A 12,903-nucleotide genomic window follows, 5' to 3' on the forward strand; every position below is an offset into this window, starting at 1 on the left:
AAGAAAGATATTTCTTTTTATCATAATTTTTTTTTTATTTTCTTTATAATTTAACAGTACTATCAGTTTACAAATTTTTACCTCCTTTTAACATCCACTTTTCCCTCCCTTTTTCAACAGTGGCAGTGGCTGTAGTTAGACGTTGCCGTTATAAATCCACTAAATACAGATAAATAATATAAAGTCAATAAATTAATAAATAAAAAACACACATAAAGAACATAATAATAGTAAAATACATGACAAATACAATAAGATAATAAGATAATTACACTTTTACCGTGCGTCTCACCACAGTGACCATATTCTCCAAAAATGCCAAATAATTTCCCCATCTTCTCTGAAAAACATCCAATTTATCTAGTAATCGATATGTCCTTTTTTCATCTCCTGCCACCTTCCCCAATTCTTTAACCAATTCTTGAAATAATGCTGAATGCCATCCCCTCATAATGATTTGTCTTCTGAACATAATACTTATTTCAATCCACTCAGACATCTTCACACCAAATTCCAACACGAATGGGTCTCCCAGTACATAAATGTTAGGACAAAATAAAAAGCAGCATCCTGAAAAATCCTAAACGTAATTTCGCACTTCAACCCAGAATTCCTATATTTTAGAACAAGACAACAGGGCATGCATCAAGTCTCCTTCTTTGATTTCACATCTTCAGCATTCAGCTGAGTCCTTCAACTCAAGCCTAAAAAGAAGTCTACTCGCAGTCCAATAAAAACGATTCAATTTTTTTAAATTGTATTAAGCGTACTCCTAAATTCCTTAAACTCCTAAATAATTAGACATTACTTAACATTTTTGGCAATATTTTTCTTCAATGTTCTTCACTAAATGTACAATTTAGCTCTTTACTCCAAATAGTTTTAAGAGCAGAATGGAAACTACACCCCATTTTTTCCACTAACCATTTGTAATACACTGAAACTTCGTTCCCTCTGCCATATGGTCTAAGAATTACTGATAAATTGTAATCCTCTTTTGGAGCTCGACTACCCATTCTAAAAGTACTATTTAATAGATGCCTAATGTAAATATATCAAAAAAAAATTTTGTTGAGGCCAAAATGTTGGATTAACTAATTAAAAGATTTTAAATAGTCATTTTTAAAAGATACATTGTGAATGTTGAAAGTAAAATTTTTACAATTAAATCGTATAAGATAATAATACTGAAAAAAGGAGAAGGAGAGTGCATGTATTAAATTGAAGGCAATATGTTAAGAGACTTAAAGTAAGTTATAAAACGTTACCACTTTTTAAAAGAAATTAGTTTTCCCATAGCATCTAACATTTTCCAGCTTAAAGTGCATGGTATCCAAAAGCCATTGGGATGTAGTTGAAGGCTTGTTTGATTTCCAGTTAAGTAGAATATAATGTCTACATAATAATGAGTTAAGAATTAAGAATTAAATTGGGACCCTTGGACCCTCAAAAATGGCTACATCAGGGGATGGGTCTATATTTAACTACAACACCTTAGACATAATTGTAAAATAATTAGTCCAGTAATTCTCTATCAGAGGGCACATAAAGCACATATCATTAAAATTACACTATGTGCATGACATCTGTCACATCTTTGTCAATATTGGGAACAATCAGAATTTGGATTGTTGGAAATTGGAAAAATGGATTCTATGAAATACTTTAAATTTTATCAGGCACAAAATATACTAGAAAGTGTTCTCTGCAGTGCACCTAGCCACTATTCTTCCTCAATTAATTTTCCCAAGATTTTTTAAATTTTAGTAAGAGAACAATTGGTATGCTTAAAATGCACCCATAGATTTGAGAAATTTGTGATTTGTGTTACGGATTCAGTTGCAGTAACTCTTTCCATACCTGTAGCTTAGGCAGAGATGGGTAACCTGAAAATAAAGTAGCAGAGCAATGTCTGCCTGTCAAAATAAAAAAAATAATGGGATTCTGACAACTTCAACAATTTGTACTATAAAAAATATATTATATATTATATTATATAACGTTCATTTATGTGAAGCAGCATGCTTTTTTGTAAATTAAAATCTACATACTAGTGATAAAGACACACAATTTAATTGTAATTAATGTTTGTTAAATGATTTAACTGATGTTAAATCAGGTTTATTTTGTACATTAACATAACAGATATCTATCCGTGTGAACTTTGTAACAACATTGTGTGCGACTCAACTATTCTTCGTTTTCAACTTCACAACAAATACATCAAATAATCATTGGAAAAGTTCTTACTGTAGTATTTCCCACAAATGTTATGTGGGATCTGCTTCCTTCATGTCTGTCACTGTGCTGTTTATCTGACACCGGAGATTGAGGCACAGTCTGACAGGCATGTGGGATTGGTCGGAGGAGAGAACTAGCATTTAAAGACACAGGTTACAAAAACAGCTATATAGTATTCAGAACAGAAATTTCTGATATTCTGAAAGGTATAATAAATAATCTGATGGGTGTTTTGAGCTGAAACTTTACAGACACATTCTGGAGACACAAAAGACTTATCCTAAATCTTGAAAAAGGGTTAATATGGGTGCCATTTATTACTTGATTTTTCTCCCCATTGCATGACATTGCAACAAGACATTTATGTATATTCAGAAGTCGAGTTATGCTCTGTGTGTAATGTTCATAGTATTTAAATCAATGTGTTTAAAGGCTTATTTTGTGATCATAAAACTGAACTCCATGAGAATGCTGAACGGGATCATCAAATCCTGCAGCAGTTGCTCTCTTATGTCATTCTGTTTTTTGCAAAGACTGAATATCCTCTTAAATAGGGGTTAGAGTTACTTTAGCCTCACTGCCACAAGTATTTGTAATGGCAGTTACAAGGCTTCACTATGGCAACACATTTGTGCCATGGAGATCTTTATTAGAAAAACATTCTGGTGCTTTTTCATGATGCCTCTGGGGCGAAGATCTTACTAGAGAAGGCAAAGGTTAAAAATTACATAAACCCTGTCTTTTGAATTCGTAGGTCATATGGTTAGTTTCCAATGTTCTTTTATTTGGTGTATTCTGTGGGTTGTCTCTTTCTCTTTGAATGGAGAAAAGCTTGACTTGTTTGCACTACAAAGGCCATCAAAGTTTCCCAAGGGGATGTTCCGCTGGGAGAGCAACACATGCTACATCCTGTTCATGTCACCGGGGCAAGAGGACCCTCTCAACCTCTCTACACACATGCAGTACAACTCTGGCATCCTCCAAAGAGTGACGGTGTTGCCATTTCAGCAGGCCACCGCAAATTAACGCAAGGCTCTGCTGTGCGAATTGTTCATGCATTCCTCCAGCATGACTCTGGCATGCGCATTTAAACTGCAAGATCTCAGTGCCTATTGTAACCATTCAAATTAACCCTTGGCTATGTTCGGAATGAAGCACTAGGCTTACTGCATACCGAGTATTATATGTTGTATGTTGACAAACCTTTTTTGAAACTAAATGAAATATGCTGTACATATTTTTACCAGTTGCATCAAAAATGAAGGGTAAAGTTGAAGGTATTGTATTGTAGGATAGCAGTTTTTCAGTGTGTGTACATGTTGTATGCTACATTTTGTTTTGACAAATGTCATATGCCTTCTATGGTTGTCACGATGCTAAAATTCAATACCAGTCGGTTCTGAAATTTCAAAAACGTCCATTTCCGGCGAACATTTATGTGCTGTGGAGCATGTTCTTAAAAGGCGTTGATTTGCCATTGTGGTCACACGCTCAACAGAAATGACTGTGATTGGCCGTGAAGGTCTTCAGATCACTGAATTTACTGCTGTTTACTGTGTGTAACCACAGACACTAGAGCATTTTATAGCTGGGATTCATCAGCGGATCACTCGTATGTAAACTTATAGACAAACCAACAGTTTGACGTGACTTTGAAACTCTCCAGTGTCCATGGTTACGCACGGTGAACATCGATGTGTTCGGTGAACTGATGACCTTCACGGCCAATCATAGTCATTTCTGTTGAGCATGTGAACACAATGGAAAATCGGTGCTGTTTAAGAATGTGTTCAACAGAGCTTAAATGTTCACGGAAAATAGACATTTTTAGAATTTCAGTACCGATTGGTATTGAATTCCAATCTTGATAACCCTGATGCCATTAAAGTTTTTTATTACCATCTTTTTTTTCCACAATATTTGGACATGCTTTATGATGGGTTTCCAGTCCAGCACCCTTCCAACAGAGTTAAGCCTCAGTATTAAGTAAACATACTTGAAGCAGTAAATCTGGGTGTTTAGGGTCACTACTACTAGTGTATATCACATACTTTTTGTTTAGGTACTGCAATTTTATTTGAATGTGCTTCCGCATTTCAGAAATAGTATAAATGGAAGTCAGACCTATTACATCTGTCATTTTGTCATCAGGGTTGACTCGATAGACGATGCCATCGTTTATCATCGATGCCTGATAGACATCACGATGCATCGTGATCCCCTGCCCCCCTCGCAACAGCAACCTGCTCGTGAAAAATACACATGGCCCCATTTACACTAATACGTCTTGGATCGTGTCTCACTATAGTTGTTAAATGTGATATTTAATTCATCTCTATCTAGCGACTCTTTACTCTTTCGAATATTTCAGGTAATGTGTCACAGCATCAGTACACTGCTTCAATCTTTCACTTTCGTGCTTGTACTTAGTAATTTTTTTTGCAAAACCTTAGATACTGTTGGTGTGCACCTTTTTTTTACCAACTAAGTTTGTCAACGCCATTTTGACGACACAGACCACTCTGCATACATGCCAGAGTCCTGCGAAAAAAGTCATTGACAGGTGGTAATTTGTGTGTAACTTATCTTTTATTTATTTGTGATTTGGTTATGGGTAAAACAAAGACCATGTAGACCATTCGTTATGACTTAATTAATTTGTCATAAATAAGTAATTCTTCGTTGCCTTTGACAACAATGCCATCGTTTATCGCAATTTTTCACATTAGACATCGTATGTGGATGCCAAATTGGTTGACACCGCCCCACCCTAGTTGTCATTATCACATGACTAGCCTGCGTCAGTTGCATTATCTCATGGGATAGTGAAGTGTCCATTGGATGCAAACTTCAGAATCTCTCTGGAAGTAGTAGGTCATCCAGTCACTCAAATACTTTTTTCACATACTATGTAGTAGAGAAGCATGTTATTGAACACACCATTCCAGTTTGGTGTGTTTGAGCTAAACTTGGCAGGAAGTTGGCTTTCCAGGAGCAGGACTCAACACACCTGCCATTACTACTTGAGAAATTGTAGTATTGTGTGCTATTCTGAACAATTGTCATTGAGTTGCAGTGGCTTCTTTAGTTTCTAGAGGAATAGAACTAACCCAATATTTGTCTTAGGTTGCACACTATAGGCGTTGACGTTTAACCAGACTTGATGAATGAGACATTGGCTAAATCGCCTTATCCTGTAATCCTATTGAAACCTCTCACTTGCTTCCAGACAACGTCTGTGCTTATCAAAGCACAGGTAGACCAGGAAGGACCTTTGGTTGTGTCTGTCTAAATACCATTTCCTTGTTTTTTGTGTGACCGAATCGTTCAGGAAGTAAATGTGTACAAGTAGTATTGCTTTCCTTCGTCACTCTTGATAATATTTAGTTAAGAATTTAGGATTCATAGAGAAGCAAGGAAAAACAATGCATGTCATTTTATACCTCACGTGTAAACCTGTTATATTCCCTAATATTGATTGAATTCTGTGGCTATGTGCTGTGTTTTATTTGCACTTTTGAAAGCCTGTAGCTCTGAGGTGAAGGGGACACAGGATTCTGAGAGATTCGGGCCATGTTGACTCAGACTAAACAAACAGGTGTCTGGGCCTGGCTGCCGGGTGAGGCCAACTTGGCTCCTGCTGGGGCCTGACAGAGGAAATTTAATTTCTCATGTCCCTTGGAGCACACAAGGACAATCTAGAGGAAAGTAAAGCCGGTTTAAAAGTTTACGTTTGCTGATAAGGAATGTTGTGTTAGAGAGTTCTGTAAACTGAGTATTGTAATAAGCTTTCCACTGGCTCTACATTTTATTTCAGTGCCTAGTGGATTTGTTAGAAGTAGGAGATGTTGCTTCACCACAATTCTTTGCCATTTGCTCTAAATTAGTTGAACATCATGCGTGTGGTGCTTCAATTATTCAAATTCAACATGTTATTGTTGCCATTGGTTTGTTTGATCAGGCCTTTTTCTATAATCACATGGACCTGTTCTCATCCCCCACCATGCAGTCAAAGCAGTGACTCAGAACATTGCCCCCTCTTTTGGTTTGAACTCTCTGACCTTTTGTTTGGGAATGCTCTCGTTTCCTCCGTGTCCGTCCTAAACGACAAAACCACATTTTTACCACTGCTCATAAAACAAATGCTGTGATTCCAGTCTAGAATGACTGTGGTCTCTAGGCTAATCAACCTTGTATATCCCCCTCAACATTCCCACTCGAATGTACATAATTTGCGCGTCAACATTTTCTAGTGAAAATTGTAGTGTAATGCACTTTTGTAGTGTACTGTTGCATTGCTGTTCCTCAACTCCTCTAGGAGCACTCTAATCCAAAAATACAATATGTCATTATGATGTTTACAAAAATACAGCTTGGATAGCTAGAACTGTTTGTGCTTTTGCAGTGTGAGATATGAACCAGAAGAGTTGCCGATGTGTGCCGCCACTCTGGTACTAACAAAGCTGCTTAGGAGCCATTTTGTTTGTTGATAAATGGGACTTTGGACATGGCCACTATCTTGGAGTTTAATTTTAGAGTTACTTACAAATTTAAACCCTATTTTTCAGGCCCAGTTATGTGGTTCCTAAACCCAGACTGATGTTTTATTTATTTATTTTTTTGAGAACATCATTAATTTAGTGCAGCATTTATCTGGAAATAAATTGCACAGTGGCTGAGAGCCAGTTGACTGTGGTTATGTCGAGACCCTAAGCCAAGAAGCCAGCTCAAACCAAGGCCATGTTTATGTGGTCTTAAGAGGTCTCAGGACCACAATATCAAGACCTCAAATCTGCTCTGTCTGGATCCCATTCTTTCTCTTGCTCCTCTATGGGTTTTCTGTCCTCCATCTACTATTGTGACCAATAAAAGGTGGTATTTTATAGAGCTGTGAACCTACACTGGTCTCACGGTTTGGTTCGGTTACGATTACGATTATCATGCTATCGATTCGGTTCAATTCGATATTTCGGTGCATCACGGTGCACTGATGGTGCTTTTCATACACAGTTTTATATTTTCTTCACAGCAGCAGTTCTTGTATTAAAATTTCTGAATATATTTATATTTATATATTATTTGTAATACAATTTTGTCATTTAATATAAACAGTCAGCTATATAAACTGTACCTTTAAACAAAACGAGCATTTAGCAAATAATATAAACAAATATAAATATTCAGCTCAATTTCTCATCCTTGTCTAGTTCTCTTACACCTCTTTGATTGGTCACACCCTCAACAGAAACGGTTGCGATTGGCTCTTGCGCGCTGTGCTCTTCACAGATGAGTGACACTGAGCTCAGTGTCACAGCTGATGTATGATAGACACGGTGGAGAAAACTCTCCAGACACGCGCTCATTTCTTTATCCAGAAGTAACGCTGTAAAACAGCCGAGAGGAGAAGAAAAGCCACGCCAGCAGGCCAAATGGGCCACTGTGTGTGTGTGTGTGTGTGTGTGTGTGAGAGAGAGAGAGAAATGGAGTAACGTTACTTTCATTCTCTTGATCTCAGTGAAATAGGGGCTTTTGTTGTATATGTCAGTGAAAGACTAATCCAGTAAACACACACAGTGAAATTGTGCACAGTTTATGAGTTTTAAGTAGTTAGAGTGTTGTAAATACTCGCGATCTCCTCCCTCGCGACAGAGCGCATATGAGGTAGGCTAAATGATGTCAGTAATAACCGGTTATGATTATTACTGAACCGATACCAAATTGTCTGCGTCTGCATCGCGGTGCACCTAAGAAACAATTAATTTTGACACCCCTAGTATTTTATCTGGTAGGGATCTTAAAAGTAAGGACTTTGGTTCCAAAAAAGTGACCACACCAGCGTTTCTGGTTTGTATTTTAAGTGCTGCTGAGTGGATTCTTGAACACCACCAATTGACTGTAGTGTTTGCCTGCTCATTGCTGTTCAAATGTTTGCTGTAAAGTAAATATTTTTAAAATTCATCACTGAAGTTTGTACTTTTGACATGCCTAAATGAAAGTACAGATATTCTCTTAGAGGTGATTTGGCTTTAGTGTTGCTTGCTAATTTGTCCTCTTTGTATATCTTATTGAAAGACAGTTGTGGTTTAGACAATGAACGATTTAAGGTGATTTATTCAAGTATTTATTTGTGTATGTGTATTGTTTAGCCTTGTGTGCATTTGTTGTGTGTGAACATAGCTAAAAAGGATGAAATCCATGGTTAAAAATAGAACCAGCTGATATCCCTGTACCCCATCCCATTGAGCTTCAACAGTAGCCCTTTTATTCCCCTTAAAGAACAAGGGAACTTGTCTAAAGAAAGAGGCGGTGACCCCTCTCATAATGTCCAGCACTGTCCCCACCCTACCGCCTACCCCTGACTTGCTGTCAATATGTTGTCCTTGTTTTAGATCCCTGCTTCCTGTCTGTTGCCGTCTGTCTCACATATGTAGGACAGTGGGGCTTTTTGTGGGGGTTTATGGGTTCCCAAATGTAGCGCTTGAGTTTCAGTGGTGCCAGAACGCAGGCCAAAGCACACAAACTATAGCCCTCTTTCTAGCCTCTAGACATGAATCTGTTGAGGGTAACCACTGGCTTGCTGACTCTGCACTGTGCTGGCTCAGTAGGTCCGTCCAGGAGACCTCGTATCAAAGCTGAGTTTGGGTTTTATGCATGCCCGACCACTTCATGTCAATCTTTGTAGCAGCTCGCCGTGTTCTCTGAACTTACTTGTTGACATTTAGCCAGTTTAACAACAAACACTGTCCTCCCACTGCCTGGCTTACAATGGGCCGTCACCTCTCTCTAGCCATTGTAGATCTAGCTGATTAGCTGAGATTTGGACGTGGATCAGCTGGCTAAACGGGTTGGGGTTGGATTTGGGGCAGGGGTACTTGGTGAATCAGCATGAGTGGAAAAAGCAGCAGGTGGGATGTCTGATCTCTTCCTGCAGACTAGGGAGGGGAGAGGTATTCTGGGAATTCCACTGGCACGGGAGCCATAGAGGGGTTCAAGTTAAGTAGCCTGGCCGTGTATTAACAGAATTGGGGAGATTAGTCAGTTGTCCAGTTTATAACACCTAATCTCCAAAACCTAGTGAGCTGCCTCACTGTCTGCTGACTGCATAATGCATGATTACTTTAACACTTACTTGTCTTTAGCTGTTGTAAAGTGCAGAAGACCTGTTAATACAGATACAGATAATACCTGTTGCTTTTTTCCAAGTGCAAAACAGAAAGCAAAAAACACACATAGTAGATGGTACTTCAGTCAAATCTTAGGTAATTGCCAAGCTAATTGCTATATAATCTTGACTATGATTAGAAGAAACTGCTTGTTGATTATCAACTTCCTTTGACTTTGTCCACTATTACAGATGGTTAGATGTGCATTTATGCCGAGATTATGTCAGGACACTCTGAGATTGCCTTATCAGTGAAAGATGTATGGCAACACAATTCATATGTTGTAATCTTTAACACTTCCTGAAAACAGTAGCCTACTCCTATTTTATTGGTAGGTTTGAGTGAAATTTCTGCTTTTTAAAGAGAACTGAAATTCAGTGCTGTTTCAAATCGACTAAGCTAGCAGAGACAGTGATTTAAGACATCGTAGTCACATTTCCGACATGAAGGGTGTTCCACAAGGTAGGCATCTTAAATTGTACTAGCATACCACATTTTAAGTTCAGTTTTAGATGACATCACATTCATGATTCGTTCAACAATGTCCCAAACTGATTATAAGGAGCTCAATAAAATGTAATACAATATTTGAATAAAGTAGGAATATGGGATTCAATATAAAATTCAGTGCAAAGAAGTGTTGCTATGTGTATTACTTTGTGTGTCTGAATTTGTTATGCTTGCTTTTGAATTTGTTATGGTGTTACTTTGTCGCATCAGCACATGCTAACCGCACACTAGTGCCTAAACACTAACAGCAGTACTTGAAATGTACTTCTGTTCAAGTTTTGGTGGCAGCAAGGAAGGTTTCTTGGATTTGAAATGGATGTTTGTCCCCGGCGTTTTGGGCAATGTTTGTGCTAATAAAAGTCTGTGTATGCGAGTGTGTGTGTGTGTTGTTCCTGTGTATTCAGGTTATGAGTGGGGCCTCAGATAACCACAAGGACCTCCTAAAGGCTAATACCTCACCCGGGATAGATAACTGAACAATAGTTGGGGGGGCGGTTTATCATCTTTGGAACAGAAGGCGGGGGCGGTGCTAACACTCCAATGTCACTTGTTTCCCAGCCTTCGAGTTTGGGGTTGCTCCTAGCTGTCACATTTAAAAGAAATGATTTGTGTTTTATTGTTTGCTAGTGTGTTTTTTTTTTCTTGAATTAACTGAGATTTGGGTGTTGTCTGAAGCACTGCGTGGTGGTGGTTGGGTTTGTCGTGTGTTGTGGTTTTGGGTTTCATGCCTGGGTGAAGCGTTGCACACACTTGCAGTTTGCAGGTGGGCAATGTGCTTTGCGGGCAGCCACAAGATTCCACCAAGTGGCATATGTGCTGGCATTAGAGTCTCTCTGTAGAGTAAGAGAAAAAAATTAAAAGGATTGACACACATTCTTCCCTCTGCTGTTCTTTATGGGAAATCCTGACATCCTGTACAGCAGGGGTGACCAACCCTGTTCCTGAAGATCTTCTTTCCTGCAGATTTCGGCTCCAATCCATATTAAACACACTTGCCTGTAATTATCAAGTGCTGTTCATGTCCTAGCCAATTGGTTTAGGTGGGAGCTGAACGCTGCAGGAAGGTAGATCTCCAGGAACAGGATTGAGCTGTCTTGCTGTACAGTAGGGTTGTAACGGTATGAGTTTTTCACGGTATGATAATCGTCTAAAACAATACCACGGTTTGACGGTTTCGCGGTATACGGTATGTTACAAATGTTACAAAATAATAGAACAGTGAAGCAAATTTGACTTTTTCCAAATAATATATTTTTAGTTACTATAAACAACACCACTTACAATGAACAAATAAAAATAAGAAAATAATAAATAATGTGTCAAAGTCCAAATAAAGTCCAAATAAACATGGTGCAAATCCTCAGTAAAAAATAGATATAAATATTTACTATACTATAAATAGTTACATAACGAAACTAGATTCAATATGGAACATCCTTAGGTTCTATGTGCCAGCATGGATTTGGATATGGTTGTATGCAATGCAGACAAACAGCTGCATCTTCATTTGCGTCTTTTGAAAACAGCACGAGCAGCAGTTCGTCTTTGCTGTGTCACTGTTTTGTCATGTTTCTGTGCTGCTGTGCATGCAAAAGTACTTAGTATGAGAATTATTTCACGCAAAACTTTTTTTTTGCGTTTTATTTAGCCGCGCATAAATGTATGCCTATCTCTCATTCCGTGTTGTTCAAAAAGCTTGGTCCACAAACAAAAGCGAAACCTATGCTTATTGGTTGTGATATAGCGAGTTTGAACCAATCTGGGCATGGAGGAGGGACAATGCATCAATGTATCATGTCTGATTTGTCCGGAGACACAGTGACGAGCGTTTCTTTGTCAAATCAGCGTTGTCAAATGTTGATGACGTAACCGCACTGATTCCGGAGCCTCTGAAAGTCCGCGAATATTATGTGATACGGCACTGGAAAGCTGAGATTCTCTTCTTTATGCCAATCTTTGAATTGTATGAATCGGATCAGCGGATCAAAAGTTATTAAACATTTAAGAGCAATACTTATTTTTAGCCGCGGGCGGCTGTCTCGGTCTTTAAGGGTTAAAACCGTTGATATGCAATTGTTCATGGTATGATAATCGTGCACGTTCAAATCGTGGTAAACCGTCATACCGGTATATTGTTACAACCCTACTGTACAGTACATTTCAGTCATTTGCAGTCCATTCCAGTTGATGCTTCTAATCACTAGTCATTCTTGCAATTAAAATAAATGTTTTTATGTGTTAGTCAGCTAGATAACAAAACTGTTTTCCAAATTATGTGCAAAATAGTGCAACAATTTTCTTATGCCGTTTCTCAAAGTCTTACGGCCCATTTCCACTGAGTGGTATGGTACGGTACGCTACACATCACCTTTATCAGGCTTGCGTTTCCATTGCCAAAAGGGTACCAATAGTATTAAAGTTCATAATAGTGCAAAAGGTGATAATAATAGTTAAAAATAACAGTATGTTCATGTTTTAGGTTGCTGAAAAAATAATTTGCTTCTTTGTTATTTCGGGTTTCTCCTTTATTTTTTCATGCCTCATTCTCACATTTGACCGTTTCTGAAAGGATCAGAAGTCAAAAGCATGTTTGTAATCATGTGCACATTAGTTTTATTAGCTCAAGACGTTCATTGTTTCAAAGATAGCTGTTTGAGAAAGTAAACCGATCGAACAGCAACGGGGTACAGGGTAGTTTCTGCTCATCTTTTTGGCTTTGTGGCTATTCATTAAGACGACAAGGTTTGTTCAAGCTCAGGTCGACCATGGCTCGCTATTATATGTATATATTGTTACAGTGTAATATCTTTGTAAACCAAGAGCGTTCAGCTGTGTGTCTTGCATCGCCTTTTGGTACTCTTTTGTTGTGCTGGGTACTCTTTCGAAAGGTTACCCAAAAAGTAGTACGGTACGGTTTGTTTTTTGGTGCCTTTTGACAGTGGAAACAGCCATTAAAGCGTACTGAACCATACCATTTAGTGGAAATGGG

General features: G+C 38.3%; 1 protein-coding gene across 50 annotated transcripts in view; it reads left to right on the plus strand.

Moving 5' to 3' along the window:
* The window catches only part of akap13b (A-kinase anchoring protein 13b), a 198,392-nt gene that overhangs the window by 19,864 nt on the left and 165,625 nt on the right, over positions 1-12,903 (plus strand). The gene's annotated exons all lie outside the window — the stretch shown is intronic.

Source organism: Danio rerio, chromosome 25 (assembly GCF_052040795.2).
Source record: "Danio rerio strain M-AB ecotype USA chromosome 25, GRCz13ab, whole genome shotgun sequence".
Lineage (NCBI taxonomy): Eukaryota > Metazoa > Chordata > Actinopteri > Cypriniformes > Danionidae > Danio > Danio rerio.